Source organism: Coffea arabica, chromosome 11c (genome assembly GCF_036785885.1).
Source record: "Coffea arabica cultivar ET-39 chromosome 11c, Coffea Arabica ET-39 HiFi, whole genome shotgun sequence".
Lineage (NCBI taxonomy): Eukaryota > Viridiplantae > Streptophyta > Magnoliopsida > Gentianales > Rubiaceae > Coffea > Coffea arabica.
The window spans coordinates 22,355,564-22,374,426 of NC_092330.1; the positions used below are offsets into that span (position 1 = coordinate 22,355,564).

At 44.3% G+C, this 18,863-nt stretch overlaps 9 non-coding genes and 13 pseudogenes across 9 annotated transcripts; all 22 read right to left on the reverse strand.

Moving 5' to 3' along the window:
- Positions 1-894: 894 nt before the first annotated feature.
- LOC140019718 (5S ribosomal RNA) lies at positions 895-1,012 on the reverse strand (annotated as a pseudogene).
- Positions 1,013-1,424: 412 nt separating this feature from the next.
- LOC140017117 (5S ribosomal RNA) lies at positions 1,425-1,543 on the reverse strand. The gene has a single exon (XR_011823431.1). It is a non-coding gene; the product is annotated as a 5S ribosomal RNA (ribosomal RNA).
- Positions 1,544-2,470: 927 nt separating this feature from the next.
- LOC140018904 (5S ribosomal RNA) lies at positions 2,471-2,588 on the reverse strand (annotated as a pseudogene).
- Positions 2,589-2,999: 411 nt separating this feature from the next.
- On the reverse strand, positions 3,000-3,118 carry LOC140017792 (5S ribosomal RNA). The gene has a single exon (XR_011824097.1). It is a non-coding gene; the product is annotated as a 5S ribosomal RNA (ribosomal RNA).
- A 926-nt stretch (positions 3,119-4,044) lies between these two features.
- LOC140018267 (5S ribosomal RNA) lies at positions 4,045-4,162 on the reverse strand (annotated as a pseudogene).
- A 926-nt stretch (positions 4,163-5,088) lies between these two features.
- Positions 5,089-5,206, reverse strand: LOC140019719 (5S ribosomal RNA; annotated as a pseudogene).
- A 412-nt stretch (positions 5,207-5,618) lies between these two features.
- On the reverse strand, positions 5,619-5,737 carry LOC140017118 (5S ribosomal RNA). The gene has a single exon (XR_011823432.1). It is a non-coding gene; the product is annotated as a 5S ribosomal RNA (ribosomal RNA).
- A 926-nt stretch (positions 5,738-6,663) lies between these two features.
- On the reverse strand, positions 6,664-6,781 carry LOC140018268 (5S ribosomal RNA; annotated as a pseudogene).
- Positions 6,782-7,707: 926 nt separating this feature from the next.
- LOC140019720 (5S ribosomal RNA) lies at positions 7,708-7,825 on the reverse strand (annotated as a pseudogene).
- A 412-nt stretch (positions 7,826-8,237) lies between these two features.
- Positions 8,238-8,356, reverse strand: LOC140017119 (5S ribosomal RNA). The gene has a single exon (XR_011823433.1). It is a non-coding gene; the product is annotated as a 5S ribosomal RNA (ribosomal RNA).
- A 926-nt stretch (positions 8,357-9,282) lies between these two features.
- On the reverse strand, positions 9,283-9,400 carry LOC140018270 (5S ribosomal RNA; annotated as a pseudogene).
- Positions 9,401-10,325: 925 nt separating this feature from the next.
- LOC140018905 (5S ribosomal RNA) lies at positions 10,326-10,443 on the reverse strand (annotated as a pseudogene).
- Positions 10,444-10,854: 411 nt separating this feature from the next.
- On the reverse strand, positions 10,855-10,973 carry LOC140017120 (5S ribosomal RNA). Its single transcript, XR_011823434.1, has one exon. It is a non-coding gene; the product is annotated as a 5S ribosomal RNA (ribosomal RNA).
- A 927-nt stretch (positions 10,974-11,900) lies between these two features.
- LOC140019721 (5S ribosomal RNA) lies at positions 11,901-12,018 on the reverse strand (annotated as a pseudogene).
- A 412-nt stretch (positions 12,019-12,430) lies between these two features.
- On the reverse strand, positions 12,431-12,549 carry LOC140017121 (5S ribosomal RNA). The gene has a single exon (XR_011823435.1). It is a non-coding gene; the product is annotated as a 5S ribosomal RNA (ribosomal RNA).
- Positions 12,550-13,476: 927 nt separating this feature from the next.
- LOC140018907 (5S ribosomal RNA) lies at positions 13,477-13,594 on the reverse strand (annotated as a pseudogene).
- Positions 13,595-14,005: 411 nt separating this feature from the next.
- LOC140017793 (5S ribosomal RNA) lies at positions 14,006-14,124 on the reverse strand. Its single transcript, XR_011824098.1, has one exon. It is a non-coding gene; the product is annotated as a 5S ribosomal RNA (ribosomal RNA).
- Positions 14,125-15,050: 926 nt separating this feature from the next.
- Positions 15,051-15,168, reverse strand: LOC140018908 (5S ribosomal RNA; annotated as a pseudogene).
- Positions 15,169-15,579: 411 nt separating this feature from the next.
- On the reverse strand, positions 15,580-15,698 carry LOC140017122 (5S ribosomal RNA). Its single transcript, XR_011823436.1, has one exon. It is a non-coding gene; the product is annotated as a 5S ribosomal RNA (ribosomal RNA).
- Positions 15,699-16,625: 927 nt separating this feature from the next.
- On the reverse strand, positions 16,626-16,743 carry LOC140019722 (5S ribosomal RNA; annotated as a pseudogene).
- A 412-nt stretch (positions 16,744-17,155) lies between these two features.
- On the reverse strand, positions 17,156-17,274 carry LOC140017123 (5S ribosomal RNA). The gene has a single exon (XR_011823437.1). It is a non-coding gene; the product is annotated as a 5S ribosomal RNA (ribosomal RNA).
- A 926-nt stretch (positions 17,275-18,200) lies between these two features.
- On the reverse strand, positions 18,201-18,318 carry LOC140018271 (5S ribosomal RNA; annotated as a pseudogene).
- Positions 18,319-18,863: the final 545 nt, after the last annotated feature.

Genomic DNA, 18,863 nt, shown 5'->3' on the forward strand with positions numbered 1-18,863 from the left:
GCCACGTCCTGTGAAGCAGTTTGGCTTTTCTGGACCCGAATTCATTCTAAGCGTTAATTCATGAATTTCCTCTCATCCTTTTATTTATTTACTTTTACATTTTTTTCTTGTTGATTTGCACCATTTTTTTTCCCTCGTCGCGCAACTCTCAATTATCCTGAAATTGATCCTTCACGCTTGCGCTTATACATTTGCGCCGACAACTTTGACCGACGATCCGGGCTTCGATCCAGCCGTACCGTTCCTGACTTGTCTCGCGCCTTCAGATCCGCCTTCATGCTTCGATGAGAAGCAAAATATAAAGCAATCGTTCCGACGGAGCTAAATTACTACAGCATAAAGAACGAAGGGGAAATTTGGATTTCGAAACAAAAAAGGGAGGGGTGCAACACGAGGATTTCCCAGGGGGTCACCTAGGGGTGTCAACGGGCCGGGTCCGGGCCGGAATTCATTATTCCGGACCCGGACCCGGATCCGACCCGTTTACCCGACGGGTCTTTTATTCGGTGTTCCGGATCCGGACCCGCCGAGTCTCGGATCCGGGTCGGGTCTACCCGAACAAATTTGCCAAAATTTATAATTTCTAACAAAAAAGAGAAAAAGATATATTTGTAAACAAATTTCTAGCTAATGCAAAGAAAAAACCAAATAAGAAAATAAATCAAATTGATTTTACTCAAATACATCATCCTAATCAAATTATATTGATAATATATATTTTTTATAAATTATTAAATCATTTATATCCGGATCCGGGTCTAATACGGGTCGGAATACTATATTCCGTATCCGACCCGTTTTTTTGTTTGAAAAAACGGATCTGGATCCGGATAACGGAATTAAATCCCTACCCATACCCGCAAAAATTTCAGGGATCCGATCCGGATCCGGGTGTAGACCCGACCCGTTGACCGGCCTAGGGTCACCCATCCTAGTACTACTGTCGCCCAAGCACGCTTAACTTCGAAGTTCTGATGGGATCCGGTGCATTAGTGCTGGTATGATCGCACCCGCCATGTTCCTTTCGCTTTATTCTTTTAAACTGTCACGTCCTGTGAAGCAGTTTGGCTTTTCTGGACCCGAATTCATTCTAAGCGTCAATTCATGAATTTCCTCTCATCCTCTTATTTATTTACTTTTACATTTTTTTCTTGTTGATTTGCACCATTTTTTTTCCCTCGTCGCGCAACTCTCAATTATCCTGAAATTGATCCTTCACGCTTGCGCTTATACATTTGCGCCGAAAACTTTGACCGACGATCCGGGCTTCGATCCAGCCGTACCGTTCCCGACTTGTCTCGCGCCTTCAGATCCGCCTTCATGCTTCGATGAGAAGCAAAATATAAAGCAATCGTTCCGACGGAGCTAAATGACTACAGCATAAAGAACGAAGGGGAAATTTGAATTTCGAAACAAAAAAGGGAGGGGTGCAACACGAGGACTTCCCAGGGGGTCACCCATCCTAGTACTACTCTCGCCCAAGCACGCTTAACTTCGGAGTTCTGATGGGATCCGGTGCATTAGTGCTGGTATGATCGCACCCGACATGTTTCTTTCGCTTTATTCTTTTAAACTGCCCCGTCCTGTGAAGCAGTGTGGCTTTTCTGGACCCGAATTCATTTTAAGCGTCAATTCAAGAATTTCTCCTCATCCTTTTATTTATTTACTTTTACATTTTTTTCTTGTTGATTTGCACCATTTTTTTTTCCCTCGTCGCGCAACTCTCAATTATCCTGAAATTGATCATTCACGCTTGCGCTTATACATTTGCGCCGACAACTTTGACCGACGATCCGGGCTTCGATCCAGCGGTACCGTTCCTGACTTGTCTCGCGCCTTCAGATCCGCCTTCATGCTTCGATGAGAAGCAAAATATAAAGCAATCGTTCCGACGGAGCTAAATTACTACAGCATAAAGAACGAAGGGGAAATTTGGATTTCGAAACAAAAAAGGGAGGGGTGCAACACGAGGATTTCCCAGGGGGTCACCTAGGGGTGTCAACGGGCCGGGTCCGGGCCGGAATTCATTATTCCGGACCCGGACCCGGATCCGACCCGTTTACCCGACGGGTCTTTTATTCGGTGTTCCGGATCCGGACCCGGCGAGTCTCGGATCCGGGTCGGGTCTACCCGAACAAATTTGCCAAAATTTATAATTTCTAACAAAAAAGAGAAAAAGATATATTTGTAAACAAATTTCTAGCTAATGCAAAGAAAAAACCAAATAAGAAAATAAATCAAATTGATTTTACTCAAATACATCATCCTAATCAAATTATATTGATAATATATATTTTTTATAAATTATTAAATCATTTATATCCGGATCCGGGTCTAATACGGGTCGGAATACTATATTCCGTATCCGACCCGTTTTTTTGTTTGAAAAAACGGATCCGGATCCGGATAACGGAATTAAATCCCTACCCATACCCGCAAAAATTTCAGGGATCCGATCCGGATCCGGGTCTAGACCCGACCCGTTGACAGGCCTAGGGTCACCCATCCTAGTACTACTGTCGCCCAAGCACGCTTAACTTCGGAGTTCTGATGGGATCCGGTGCATTAGTGCTGGTATGATCGCACCCGCCATGTTCCTTTCGCTTTATTCTTTTAAACTGCCACGTCCTGTGAAGCAGTTTGGCTTTTCTGGACCCGAATTCATTCTAAGCGTCAATTCATGAATTTCCTCTCATCCTTTTATTTATTTACTTTTATATTTTTTTCTTGTTGCTTTGCACCTTTTTTTTCACTCGTCGCACAACTCTCAATTATCCTGAAATTGATCCTTCACGCTTGCGCTTATACATTTGCGCCGACAACTTTGACCGACGATCCGGGCTTCGATCCAGCCGTACCGTTCCTGACTTGTCTCGCGCCTTCAGATCCGCCTTCATGCTTCGATGAGAAGCAAAATATAAAGCAATCGTTCCGACGGAGCTAAATTACTACAGCATAAAGAACGAAGGGGAAATTTGGATTTCGAAACAAAAAAGGGAGGGGTGCAACACGAGAACTTCCCAAGGGGTCACCCATCCTAGTACTACTCTCGCCCAAGCATGCTTAACTTCGGAGTTCTGATGGGATCCGGTGCATTAGTGCTGGTATGATCGCACCCGCCATGTTCCTTTCGCTTTATTCTTTTAAACTGCCCCGTCCTGTGAAGCAGTGTGGCTTTTCTGGACCCGAATTCATTTTAAGCGTCAATTCAAGAATTTCCCTTCATCCTTTTATTTATTTACTTTTACATTTTTTTCTTGTTGATTTGCACCATTTTTTTTTCCCTCGTCGCGCAACTCTCAATTATCCTGAAATTGATCCTTCACGCTTGCGCTTATACATTTGCGCCGACAACTTTGACCGACGATCCGGGCTTCGATCCAGCCGTACCGTTCCTGACTTGTCTCGCGCCTTCAGATCCGCCTTCATGCTTCGATGAGAAGCAAAATATAAAGCAATCGTTCCGACGGAGCTAAATTACTACAGCATAAAGAACGAAGGGGAAATTTGGATTTCGAAACAAAAAAGGGAGGGGTGCAACACGAGGATTTCCCAGGGGGTCACCTAGGGGTGTCAACGGGCCGGGTCCGGGCCGGAATTCATTATTCCGGACCCGGACCCGGATCCGACCCGTTTACCCGACGGGTCTTTTATTCGGTGTTTCGGATCCGGACCCGGCGAGTCTCGGATCCGGGTCGGGTCTACCCGAACAAATTTGCCAAAATTTATAATTTCTAACAAAAAAGAGAAAAAGATATATTTGTAAACAAATTTCTAGCTAATGCAAAGAAAAAACCAAATAAGAAAATAAATCAAATTGATTTTACTCAAATACATCATCCTAATCAAATTATATTGATAATATATATTTTTTATAAATTATTAAATCATTTATATCCGGATCCGGGTCTAATACGGGTCGGAATACTATATTCCGTATCCGACCCGTTTTTTTGTTTGAAAAAACGGATCGGATCCGGATAACGGAATTAAATCCCTACCCATACCCGCAAAAATTCCAGGGATCCGATCCGGATCCGGGTGTAGACCCGACCCGTTGACCGGCCTAGGGTCACCCATCCTAGTACTACTGTCGCCCAAGCACGCTTAACTTCGGAGTTCTGATGGGATCCGGTGCATTAGTGCTGGTATGATCGCACCCGCCATGTTCCTTTCGCTTTATTCTTTTAAACTGCCACGTCCTGTGAAGCAGTTTGGCTTTTCTGGACCCGAATTCATTCTAAGCGTCAATTCATGAATTTCCTCTCATCCTTTTATTTATTTACTTTTACATTTTTTTCTTGTTGATTTGCACCATTTTTTTTCCCTCGTCGCGCAACTCTCAATTATCCTGAAATTGATCCTTCACGCTTGCGCTTATACATTTGCGCCGACAACTTTGACCGACGATCCGGGCTTCGATCCAGCCGTACCGTTCCTGACTTGTCTCGCGCCTTCAGATCCGCCTTCATGCTTCGATGAGAAGCAAAATATAAAGCAATCGTTCCGACGGAGCTAAATTACTACAGCATAAAGAACGAAGGGGAAATTTGGATTTCGAAACAAAAAAGGGAGGGGTGCAACACGAGGATTTCCCAGGGGGTCACCTAGGGGTGTCAACGGGCCGGGTCCGGGCCGGAATTCATTATTCCGGACCCGGACCCGGATCCGACCCGTTTACCCGATGGGTCTTTTATTCGGTGTTCCGGATCCGGACCCGCCGAGTCTCGGATCCGGGTCGGGTCTACCCGAACAAATTTGCCAAAATTTATAATTTCTAACAAAAAAGAGAAAAAGATATATTTGTAAACAAATTTCTAGCTAATGCAAAGAAAAAACCAAATAAGAAAATAAATCAAATTGATTTTACTCAAATACATCATCCTAATCAAATTATATTGATAATATATATTTTTTATAAATTATTAAATCATTTATATCCGGATCCGGGTCTAATACGGGTCGGAATACTATATTCCGTATCCGACCCGTTTTTTTGTTTGAAAAAACGGATCCGGATCCGGATAACGGAATTAAATCCCTACCCATACCCGCAAAAATTTCAGGGATCCGATCCGGATCCGGGTGTAGACCCGACCCGTTGACCGGCCTAGGGTCACCCATCCTAGTACTACTGTCGCCCAAGCACGCTTAACTTCGAAGTTCTGATGGGATCCGGTGCATTAGTGCTGGTATGATCGCACCCGCCATGTTCCTTTCGCTTTATTCTTTTAAACTGTCACGTCCTGTGAAGCAGTTTGGCTTTTCTGGACCCGAATTCATTCTAAGCGTCAATTCATGAATTTCCTCTCATCCTCTTATTTATTTACTTTTACATTTTTTTCTTGTTGATTTGCACCATTTTTTTTCCCTCGTCGCGCAACTCTCAATTATCCTGAAATTGATCCTTCACGCTTGCGCTTATACATTTGCGCCGAAAACTTTGACCGACGATCCGGGCTTCGATCCAGCCGTACCGTTCCTGACTTGTCTCGCGCCTTCAGATCCGCCTTCATGCTTCGATGAGAAGCAAAATATAAAGCAATCGTTCCGACGGAGCTAAATGACTACAGCATAAAGAACGAAGGGGAAATTTGAATTTCGAAACAAAAAAGGGAGGGGTGCAACACGAGGACTTCCCAGGGGGTCACCCATCCTAGTACTACTCTCGCCCAAGCACGCTTAACTTCGGAGTTCTGATGGGATCCGGTGCATTAGTGCTGGTATGATCGCACCCGACATGTTTCTTTCGCTTTATTCTTTTAAACTGCCCCGTCCTGTGAAGCAGTGTGGCTTTTCTGGACCCGAATTCATTTTAAGCGTCAATTCAAGAATTTCTCCTCATCCTTTTATTTATTTACTTTTACATTTTTTTCTTGTTGATTTGCACCATTTTTTTTTCCCTCGTCGCGCAACTCTCAATTATCCTGAAATTGATCCTTCACGCTTGCGCTTATACATTTGCGCCGACAACTTTGACCGACGATCCGGGCTTCGATCCAGCGGTACCGTTCCTGACTTGTCTCGCGCCTTCAGATCCGCCTTCATGCTTCGATGAGAAGCAAAATATAAAGCAATCGTTCCGACGGAGCTAAATTACTACAGCATAAAGAACGAAGGGGAAATTTGGATTTCGAAACAAAAAAGGGAGGGGTGCAACACGAGGATTTCCCAGGGGGTCACCTAGGGGTGTCAACGGGCCGGGTCCGGGCCGGAATTCATTATTCCGGACCCGGACCCGGATCCGACCCGTTTACCCGACGGGTCTTTTATTCGGTGTTCCGGATCCGGACCCGGCGAGTCTCGGATCCGGGTCGGGTCTACCCGAACAAATTTGCCAAAATTTATAATTTCTAACAAAAAAAAGAAAAAGATATATTTGTAAACAAATTTCTAGCTAATGCAAAGAAAAAACCAAATAAGAAAATAAATCAAATTGATTTTACTCAAATACATCATCCTAATCAAATTATATTGATAATATATATTTTTTATAAATTATTAAATCATTTATATCCGGATCCGGGTCTAATACGGGTCGGAATACTATATTCCGTATCCGACCCGTTTTTTTGTTTGAAAAAACGGATCGGATCCGGATAACGGAATTAAATCCCTACCCATACCCGCAAAAATTCCAGGGATCCGATCCGGATCCGGGTGTAGACCCGACCCGTTGACCGGCCTAGGGTCACCCATCCTAGTACTACTGTCGCCCAAGCACGCTTAACTTCGGAGTTCTGATGGGATCCGGTGCATTAGTGCTGGTATGATCGCACCCGCCATGTTCCTTTCGCTTTATTCTTTTAAACTGCCACGTCCTGTGAAGCAGTTTGGCTTTTCTGGACCCGAATTCATTCTAAGCGTCAATTCATGAATTTCCTCTCATCCTTTTATTTATTTACTTTTACATTTTTTTCTTGTTGATTTGCACCATTTTTTTTCCCTCGTCGCGCAACTCTCAATTATCCTGAAATTGATCCTTCACGCTTGCGCTTATACATTTGCGCCGACAACTTTGACCGACGATCCGGGCTTCGATCCAGCCGTACCGTTCCTGACTTGTCTCGCGCCTTCAGATCCGCCTTCATGCTTCGATGAGAAGCAAAATATAAAGCAATCGTTCCGACGGAGCTAAATTACTACAGCATAAAGAACGAAGGGGAAATTTGGATTTCGAAACAAAAAAGGGAGGGGTGCAACACGAGGATTTCCCAGGGGGTCACCTAGGGGTGTCAACGGGCCGGGTCCGGGCCGGAATTCATTATTCCGGACCCGGACCCGGATCCGACCCGTTTACCCGATGGGTCTTTTATTCGGTGTTCCGGATCCGGACCCGCCGAGTCTCGGATCCGGGTCGGGTCTACCCGAACAAATTTGCCAAAATTTATAATTTCTAACAAAAAAGAGAAAAAGATATATTTGTAAACAAATTTCTAGCTAATGCAAAGAAAAAACCAAATAAGAAAATAAATCAAATTGATTTTACTCAAATACATCATCCTAATCAAATTATATTGATAATATATATTTTTTATAAATTATTAAATCATTTATATCCGGATCCGGGTCTAATACGGGTCGGAATACTATATTCCGTATCCGACCCGTTTTTTTGTTTGAAAAAACGGATCCGGATCCGGATAACGGAATTAAATCCCTACCCATACCCGCAAAAATTTCAGGGATCCGATCCGGATCCGGGTGTAGACCCGACCCGTTGACCGGCCTAGGGTCACCCATCCTAGTACTACTGTCGCCCAAGCACGCTTAACTTCGAAGTTCTGATGGGATCCGGTGCATTAGTGCTGGTATGATCGCACCCGCCATGTTCCTTTCGCTTTATTCTTTTAAACTGTCACGTCCTGTGAAGCAGTTTGGCTTTTCTGGACCCGAATTCATTCTAAGCGTCAATTCATGAATTTCCTCTCATCCTCTTATTTATTTACTTTTACATTTTTTTCTTGTTGATTTGCACCATTTTTTTTCCCTCGTCGCGCAACTCTCAATTATCCTGAAATTGATCCTTCACGCTTGCGCTTATACATTTGCGCCGAAAACTTTGACCGACGATCCGGGCTTCGATCCAGCCGTACCGTTCCTGACTTGTCTCGCGCCTTCAGATCCGCCTTCATGCTTCGATGAGAAGCAAAATATAAAGCAATCGTTCCGACGGAGCTAAATGACTACAGCATAAAGAACGAAGGGGAAATTTGAATTTCGAAACAAAAAAGGGAGGGGTGCAACACGAGGACTTCCCAGGGGGTCACCCATCCTAGTACTACTCTCGCCCAAGCACGCTTAACTTCGGAGTTCTGATGGGATCCGGTGCATTAGTGCTGGTATGATCGCACCCGACATGTTTCTTTCGCTTTATTCTTTTAAACTGCCCCGTCCTGTGAAGCAGTGTGGCTTTTCTGGACCCGAATTCATTTTAAGCGTCAATTCAAGAATTTCTCCTCATCCTTTTATTTATTTACTTTTACATTTTTTTCTTGTTGATTTGCACCATTTTTTTTTCCCTCGTCGCGCAACTCTCAATTATCCTGAAATTGATCCTTCACGCTTGCGCTTATACATTTGCGCCGACAACTTTGACCGACGATCCGGGCTTCGATCCAGCGGTACCGTTCCTGACTTGTCTCGCGCCTTCAGATCCGCCTTCATGCTTCGATGAGAAGCAAAATATAAAGCAATCGTTCCGACGGAGCTAAATTACTACAGCATAAAGAACGAAGGGGAAATTTGGATTTCGAAACAAAAAAGGGAGGGGTGCAACACGAGGATTTCCCAGGGGGTCACCTAGGGGTGTCAACGGGCCGGGTCCGGGCCGGAATTCATTATTCCGGACCCGGACCCGGATCCGACCCGTTTACCCGACGGGTCTTTTATTCGGTGTTCCGGATCCGGACCCGGCGAGTCTCGGATCCGGGTCGGGTCTACCCGAACAAATTTGCCAAAATTTATAATTTCTAACAAAAAAGAGAAAAAGATATATTTGTAAACAAATTTCTAGCTAATGCAAAGAAAAAACCAAATAAGAAAATAAATCAAATTGATTTTACTCAAATACATCATCCTAATCAAATTATATTGATAATATATATTTTTTATAAATTATTAAATCATTTATATCCGGATCCGGGTCTAATACGGGTCGGAATACTATATTCCGTATCCGACCCGTTTTTTTGTTTGAAAAAACGGATCGGATCCGGATAACGGAATTAAATCCCTACCCATACCCGCAAAAATTCCAGGGATCCGATCCGGATCCGGGTGTAGACCCGACCCGTTGACCGGCCTAGGGTCACCCATCCTAGTACTACTGTCGCCCAAGCACGCTTAACTTCGGAGTTCTGATGGGATCCGGTGCATTAGTGCTGGTATGATCGCACCCGCCATGTTCCTTTCGCTTTATTCTTTTAAACTGCCACGTCCTGTGAAGCAGTTTGGCTTTTCTGGACCCGAATTCATTCTAAGCGTCAATTCATGAATTTCCTCTCATCCTTTTATTTATTTACTTTTACATTTTTTTCTTGTTGATTTGCACCATTTTTTTTCCCTCGTCGCGCAACTCTCAATTATCCTGAAATTGATCCTTCACGCTTGCGCTTATACATTTGCGCCGACAACTTTGACCGACGATCCGGGCTTCGATCCAGCCGTACCGTTCCTGACTTGTCTCGCGCCTTCAGATCCGCCTTCATGCTTCGATGAGAAGCAAAATATAAAGCAATCGTTCCGACGGAGCTAAATTACTACAGCATAAAGAACGAAGGGGAAATTTGGATTTCGAAACAAAAAAGGGAGGGGTGCAACACGAGGATTTCCCAGGGGGTCACCTAGGGGTGTCAACGGGCCGGGTCCGGGCCGGAATTCATTATTCCGGACCCGGACCCGGATCCGACCCGTTTACCCGACGGTCTTTTATTCTGTGTTCCGGATCCGGACCCGGCGAGTCTCGGATCCGGGTCGGGTCTACCCGAACAAATTTGCCAAAATTTATAATTTCTAACAAAAAAGAGAAAAAGATATATTTGTAAACAAATTTCTAGCTAATGCAAAGAAAAAACCAAATAAGAAAATAAATCAAATTGATTTTACTCAAATACATCATCCTAATCAAATTATATTGATAATATATATTTTTTATAAATTATTAAATCATTTATATCCGGATCCGGGTCTAATACGGGTCGGAATACTATATTCCGTATCCGACCCGTTTTTTTGTTTGAAAAAACGGATCCGGATACGGATAACGGAATTAAATCCCTACCCATACCCGCAAAAATTTCAGGGATCCGATCCGGATCCGGGTCTAGACCCGACCCGTTGACAGGCCTAGGGTCACCCATCCTAGTACTACTGTCGCCCAAGCACGCTTAACTTCGGAGTTCTGATGGGATCCGGTGCATTAGTGCTGGTATGATCGCACCCGCCATGTTCCTTTCGCTTTATTCTTTTAAACTGCCACGTCCTGTGAAGCAGTTTGGCTTTTCTGGACCCGAATTCATTCTAAGCGTCAATTCATGAATTTCCTCTCATCCTTTTATTTATTTACTTTTATATTTTTTTCTTGTTGCTTTGCACCTTTTTTTTCACTCGTCGCACAACTCTCAATTATCCTGAAATTGATCCTTCACGCTTGCGCTTATACATTTGCGCCGACAACTTTGACCGACGATCCGGGCTTCGATCCAGCCGTACCGTTCCTGACTTGTCTCGCGCCTTCAGATCCGCCTTCATGCTTCGATGAGAAGCAAAATATAAAGCAATCGTTCCGACGGAGCTAAATTACTACAGCATAAAGAACGAAGGGGAAATTTGGATTTCGAAACAAAAAAGGGAGGGGTGCAACACGAGGACTTCCCAGGGGGTCACCCATCCTAGTACTACTCTCGCCCAAGCACGCTTAACTTCGGAGTTCTGATGGGATCCGGTGCATTAGTGCTGGTATGATCGCACCCGCCATGTTCCTTTCGCTTTATTCTTTTAAACTGCCCCGTCCTGTGAAGCAGTGTGGCTTTTCTGGACCCGAATTCATTTTAAGCGTCAATTCAAGAATTTCCCCTCATCCTTTTATTTATTTACTTTTACATTTTTTTCTTGTTGATTTGCACCATTTTTTTTTCCCTCGTCGCGCAACTCTCAATTATCCTGAAATTGATCCTTCACGCTTGCGCTTATACATTTGCGCCGACAACTTTGATCGACGATCCGGGCTTCGATCCAGCCGTACCGTTCCTGACTTGTCTCGCGCCTTCAGATCCGCCTTCATGCTTCGATGAGAAGCAAAATATAAAGCAATCGTTCCGACGGAGCTAAATTACTACAGCATAAAGAACGAAGGGGAAATTTGGATTTCGAAACAAAAAAGGGAGGGGTGCAACACGAGGATTTCCCAGGGGGTCACCTAGGGGTGTCAACGGGCCGGGTCCGGGCCGGAATTCATTATTCCGGACCCGGACCCGGATCCGACCCGTTTACCCGATGGGTCTTTTATTCGGTGTTCCGGATCCGGACCCGCCGAGTCTCGGATCCGGGTCGGGTCTACCCGAACAAATTTGCCAAAATTTATAATTTCTAACAAAAAAGAGAAAAAGATATATTTGTAAACAAATTTCTAGCTAATGCAAAGAAAAAACCAAATAAGAAAATAAATCAAATTGATTTTACTCAAATACATCATCCTAATCAAATTATATTGATAATATATATTTTTTATAAATTATTAAATCATTTATATCCGGATCCGGGTCTAATACGGGTCGGAATACTATATTCCGTATCCGACCCGTTTTTTTGTTTGAAAAAACGGATCCGGATCCGGATAACGGAATTAAATCCCTACCCATACCCGCAAAAATTTCAGGGATCCGATCCGGATCCGGGTGTAGACCCGACCCGTTGACCGGCCTAGGGTCACCCATCCTAGTACTACTGTCGCCCAAGCACGCTTAACTTCGAAGTTCTGATGGGATCCGGTGCATTAGTGCTGGTATGATCGCACCCGCCATGTTCCTTTCGCTTTATTCTTTTAAACTGTCACGTCCTGTGAAGCAGTTTGGCTTTTCTGGACCCGAATTCATTCTAAGCGTCAATTCATGAATTTCCTCTCATCCTCTTATTTATTTACTTTTACATTTTTTTCTTGTTGATTTGCACCATTTTTTTTCCCTCGTCGCGCAACTCTCAATTATCCTGAAATTGATCCTTCACGCTTGCGCTTATACATTTGCGCCGAAAACTTTGACCGACGATCCGGGCTTCGATCCAGCCGTACCGTTCCTGACTTGTCTCGCGCCTTCAGATCCGCCTTCATGCTTCGATGAGAAGCAAAATATAAAGCAATCGTTCCGACGGAGCTAAATGACTACAGCATAAAGAACGAAGGGGAAATTTGAATTTCGAAACAAAAAAGGGAGGGGTGCAACACGAGGACTTCCCAGGGGGTCACCCATCCTAGTACTACTCTCGCCCAAGCACGCTTAACTTCGGAGTTCTGATGGGATCCGGTGCATTAGTGCTGGTATGATCGCACCCGACATGTTTCTTTCGCTTTATTCTTTTAAACTGCCCCGTCCTGTGAAGCAGTGTGGCTTTTCTGGACCCGAATTCATTTTAAGCGTCAATTCAAGAATTTCTCCTCATCCTTTTATTTATTTACTTTTACATTTTTTTCTTGTTGATTTGCACCATTTTTTTTTCCCTCGTCGCGCAACTCTCAATTATCCTGAAATTGATCCTTCACGCTTGCGCTTATACATTTGCGCCGACAACTTTGACCGACGATCCGGGCTTCGATCCAGCGGTACCGTTCCTGACTTGTCTCGCGCCTTCAGATCCGCCTTCATGCTTCGATGAGAAGCAAAATATAAAGCAATCGTTCCGACGGAGCTAAATTACTACAGCATAAAGAACGAAGGGGAAATTTGGATTTCGAAACAAAAAAGGGAGGGGTGCAACACGAGGATTTCCCAGGGGGTCACCTAGGGGTGTCAACGGGCCGGGTCCGGGCCGGAATTCATTATTCCGGACCCGGACCCGGATCCGACCCGTTTACCCGACGGGTCTTTTATTCGGTGTTCCGGATCCGGACCCGGCGAGTCTCGGATCCGGGTCGGGTCTACCCGAACAAATTTGCCAAAATTTATAATTTCTAACAAAAAAGAGAAAAAGATATATTTGTAAACAAATTTCTAGCTAATGCAAAGAAAAAACCAAATAAGAAAATAAATCAAATTGATTTTACTCAAATACATCATCCTAATCAAATTATATTGATAATATATATTTTTTATAAATTATTAAATCATTTATATCCGGATCCGGGTCTAATACGGGTCGGAATACTATATTCCGTATCCGACCCGTTTTTTTGTTTGAAAAAACGGATCCGGATCCGGATAACGGAATTAAATCCCTACCCATACCCGCAAAAATTTCAGGGATCCGATCCGGATCCGGGTCTAGACCCGACCCGTTGACAGGCCTAGGGTCACCCATCCTAGTACTACTGTCGCCCAAGCACGCTTAACTTCGGAGTTCTGATGGGATCCGGTGCATTAGTGCTGGTATGATCGCACCCGCCATGTTCCTTTCGCTTTATTCTTTTAAACTGCCACGTCCTGTGAAGCAGTTTGGCTTTTCTGGACCCGAATTCATTCTAAGCGTCAATTCATGAATTTCCTCTCATCCTTTTATTTATTTACTTTTATATTTTTTTCTTGTTGCTTTGCACCTTTTTTTTCACTCGTCGCACAACTCTCAATTATCCTGAAATTGATCCTTCACGCTTGCGCTTATACATTTGCGCCGACAACTTTGACCGACGATCCGGGCTTCGATCCAGCCGTACCGTTCCTGACTTGTCTCGCGCCTTCAGATCCGCCTTCATGCTTCGATAAGAAGCAAAATATAAAGCAATCGTCCCGACGGAGCTAAATTACTACAGCATAAAGAACGAAGGGGAAATTTGGATTTCGAAACAAAAAAGGGAGGGGTGCAACACGAGAACTTCCCAAGGGGTCACCCATCCTAGTACTACTCTCGCCCAAGCATGCTTAACTTCGGAGTTCTGATGGGATCCGGTGCATTAGTGCTGGTATGATCGCACCCGCCATGTTCCTTTCGCTTTATTCTTTTAAACTGCCCCGTCCTGTGAAGCAGTGTGGCTTTTCTGGACCCGAATTCATTTTAAGCGTCAATTCAAGAATTTCCCTTCATCCTTTTATTTATTTACTTTTACATTTTTTTCTTGTTGATTTGCACCATTTTTTTTTCCCTCGTCGCGCAACTCTCAATTATCCTGAAATTGATCCTTCACGCTTGCGCTTATACATTTGCGCCGACAACTTTGACCGACGATCCGGGCTTCGATCCAGCCGTACCGTTCCTGACTTGTCTCGCGCCTTCAGATCCGCCTTCATGCTTCGATGAGAAGCAAAATATAAAGCAATCGTTCCGACGGAGCTAAATTACTACAGCATAAAGAACGAAGGGGAAATTTGGATTTCGAAACAAAAAAGGGAGGGGTGCAACACGAGGATTTCCCAGGGGGTCACCTAGGGGTGTCAACGGGCCGGGTCCGGGCCGGAATTCATTATTCCGGACCCGGACCCGGATCCGACCCGTTTACCCGACGGTCTTTTATTCTGTGTTCCGGATCCGGACCCGGCGAGTCTCGGATCCGGGTCGGGTCTACCCGAACAAATTTGCCAAAATTTATAATTTCTAACAAAAAAGAGAAAAAGATATATTTGTAAACAAATTTCTAGCTAATGCAAAGAAAAAACCAAATAAGAAAATAAATCAAATTGATTTTACTCAAATACATCATCCTAATCAAATTATATTGATAATATATATTTTTTATAAATTATTAAATCATTTATATCCGGATCCGGGTCTAATACGGGTCGGAATACTATATTCCGTATCCGACCCGTTTTTTTGTTTGAAAAAACGGATCCGGATACGGATAACGGAATTAAATCCCTACCCATACCCGCAAAAATTTCAGGGATCCGATCCGGATCCGGGTCTAGACCCGACCCGTTGACAGGCCTAGGGTCACCCATCCTAGTACTACTGTCGCCCAAGCACGCTTAACTTCGGAGTTCTGATGGGATCCGGTGCATTAGTGCTGGTATGATCGCACCCGCCATGTTCCTTTCGCTTTATTCTTTTAAACTGCCACGTCCTGTGAAGCAGTTTGGCTTTTCTGGACCCGAATTCATTCTAAGCGTCAATTCATGAATTTCCTCTCATCCTTTTATTTATTTACTTTTATATTTTTTTCTTGTTGCTTTGCACCTTTTTTTTCACTCGTCGCACAACTCTCAATTATCCTGAAATTGATCCTTCACGCTTGCGCTTATACATTTGCGCCGACAACTTTGACCGACGATCCGGGCTTCGATCCAGCCGTACCGTTCCTGACTTGTCTCGCGCCTTCAGATCCGCCTTCATGCTTCGATGAGAAGCAAAATATAAAGCAATCGTTCCGACGGAGCTAAATTACTACAGCATAAAGAACGAAGGGGAAATTTGGATTTCGAAACAAAAAAGGGAGGGGTGCAACACGAGGACTTCCCAGGGGGTCACCCATCCTAGTACTACTCTCGCCCAAGCACGCTTAACTTCGGAGTTCTGATGGGATCCGGTGCATTAGTGCTGGTATGATCGCACCCGCCATGTTCCTTTCGCTTTATTCTTTTAAACTGCCCCGTCCTGTGAAGCAGTGTGGCTTTTCTGGACCCGAATTCATTTTAAGCGTCAATTCAAGAATTTCCCCTCATCCTTTTATTTATTTACTTTTACATTTTTTTCTTGTTGATTTGCACCATTTTTTTTTCCCTCGTCGCGCAACTCTCAATTATCCTGAAATTGATCCTTCACGCTTGCGCTTATACATTTGCGCCGACAACTTTGATCGACGATCCGGGCTTCGATCCAGCCGTACCGTTCCTGACTTGTCTCGCGCCTTCAGATCCGCCTTCATGCTTCGATGAGAAGCAAAATATAAAGCAATCGTTCCGACGGAGCTAAATTACTACAGCATAAAGAACGAAGGGGAAATTTGGATTTCGAAACAAAAAAGGGAGGGGTGCAACACGAGGATTTCCCAGGGGGTCACCTAGGGGTGTCAACGGGCCGGGTCCGGGCCGGAATTCATTATTCCGGACCCGGACCCGGATCCGACCCGTTTACCCGATGGGTCTTTTATTCGGTGTTCCGGATCCGGACCCGCCGAGTCTCGGATCCGGGTCGGGTCTACCCGAACAAATTTGCCAAAATTTATAATTTCTAACAAAAAAGAGAAAAAGATATATTTGTAAACAAATTTCTAGCTAATGCAAAGAAAAAACCAAATAAGAAAATAAATCAAATTGATTTTACTCAAATACATCATCCTAATCAAATTATATTGATAATATATATTTTTTATAAATTATTAAATCATTTATATCCGGATCCGGGTCTAATACGGGTCGGAATACTATATTCCGTATCCGACCCGTTTTTTTGTTTGAAAAAACGGATCCGGATCCGGATAACGGAATTAAATCCCTACCCATACCCGCAAAAATTTCAGGGATCCGATCCGGATCCGGGTGTAGACCCGACCCGTTGACCGGCCTAGGGTCACCCATCCTAGTACTACTGTCGCCCAAGCACGCTTAACTTCGAAGTTCTGATGGGATCCGGTGCATTAGTGCTGGTATGATCGCACCCGCCATGTTCCTTTCGCTTTATTCTTTTAAACTGTCACGTCCTGTGAAGCAGTTTGGCTTTTCTGGACCCGAATTCATTCTAAGCGTCAATTCATGAATTTCCTCTCATCCTCTTATTTATTTACTTTTACATTTTTTTCTTGTTGATTTGCACCATTTTTTTTCCCTCGTCGCGCAACTCTCAATTATCCTGAAATTGATCCTTCACGCTTGCGCTTATACATTTGCGCCGAAAACTTTGACCGACGATCCGGGCTTCGATCCAGCCGTACCGTTCCTGACTTGTCTCGCGCCTTCAGATCCGCCTTCATGCTTCGATGAGAAGCAAAATATAAAGCAATCGTTCCGACGGAGCTAAATGACTACAGCATAAAGAACGAAGGGGAAATTTGAATTTCGAAACAAAAAAGGGAGGGGTGCAACACGAGGACTTCCCAGGGGGTCACCCATCCTAGTACTACTCTCGCCCAAGCACGCTTAACTTCGGAGTTCTGATGGGATCCGGTGCATTAGTGCTGGTATGATCGCACCCGACATGTTTCTTTCGCTTTATTCTTTTAAACTGCCCCGTCCTGTGAAGCAGTGTGGCTTTTCTGGACCCGAATTCATTTTAAGCGTCAATTCAAGAATTTCTCCTCATCCTTTTATTTATTTACTTTTACATTTTTTTCTTGTTGATTTGCACCATTTTTTTTTCCCTCGTCGCGCAACTCTCAATTATCCTGAAATTGATCCTTCACGCTTGCGCTTATACATTTGCGCCGACAACTTTGACCGACGATCCGGGCTTCGATCCAGCGGTACCGTTCCTGACTTGTCTCGCGCCTTCAGATCCGCCTTCATGCTTCGATGAGAAGCAAAATATAAAGCAATCGTTCCGACGGAGCTAAATTACTACAGCATAAAGAACGAAGGGGAAATTTGGATTTCGAAACAAAAAAGGGAGGGGTGCAACACGAGGATTTCCCAGGGGGTCACCTAGGGGTGTCAACGGGCCGGGTCCGGGCCGGAATTCATTATTCCGGACCCGGACCCGGATCCGACCCGTTTACCCGACGGGTCTTTTATTCGGTGTTCCGGATCCGGACCCGGCGAGTCTCGGATCCGGGTCGGGTCTACCCGAACAAATTTGCCAAAATTTATAATTTCTAACAAAAAAGAGAAAAAGATATATTTGTAAACAAATTTCTAGCTAATGCAAAGAAAAAACCAAATAAGAAAATAAATCAAATTGATTTTACTCAAATACATCATCCTAATCAAATTATATTGATAATATATATTTTTTATAAATTATTAAATCATTTATATCCGGATCCGGGTCTAATACGGGTCGGAATACTATATTCCGTATCCGACCCGTTTTTTTGTTTGAAAAAACGGATCGGATCCGGATAACGGAATTAAATCCCTACCCATACCCGCAAAAATTCCAGGGATCCGATCCGGATCCGGGTGTAGACCCGACCCGTTGACCGGCCTAGGGTCACCCATCCTAGTACTACTGTCGCCCAAGCACGCTTAACTTCGGAGTTCTGATGGGATCCGGTGCATTAGTGCTGGTATGATCGCACCCGCCATGTTCCTTTCGCTTTATTCTTTTAAACTGCCACGTCCTGTGAAGCAGTTTGGCTTTTCTGGACCCGAATTCATTCTAAGCGTCAATTCATGAATTTCCTCTCATCCTTTTATTTATTTACTTTTACATTTTTTTCTTGTTGATTTGCACCATTTTTTTTCCCTCGTCGCGCAACTCTCAATTATCCTGAAATTGATCCTTCACGCTTGCGCTTATACATTTGCGCCGACAACTTTGACCGACGATCCGGGCTTCGATCCAGCCGTACCGTTCCTGACTTGTCTCGCGCCTTCAGATCCGCCTTCATGCTTCGATGAGAAGCAAAATATAAAGCAATCGTTCCGACGGAGCTAAATTACTACAGCATAAAGAACGAAGGGGAAATTTGGATTTCGAAACAAAAAAGGGAGGGGTGCAACACGAGGATTTCCCAGGGGGTCACCTAGGGGTGTCAACGGGCCGGGTCCGGGCCGGAATTCATTATTCCGGACCCGGACCCGGATCCGACCCGTTTACCCGATGGGTCTTTTATTCGGTGTTCC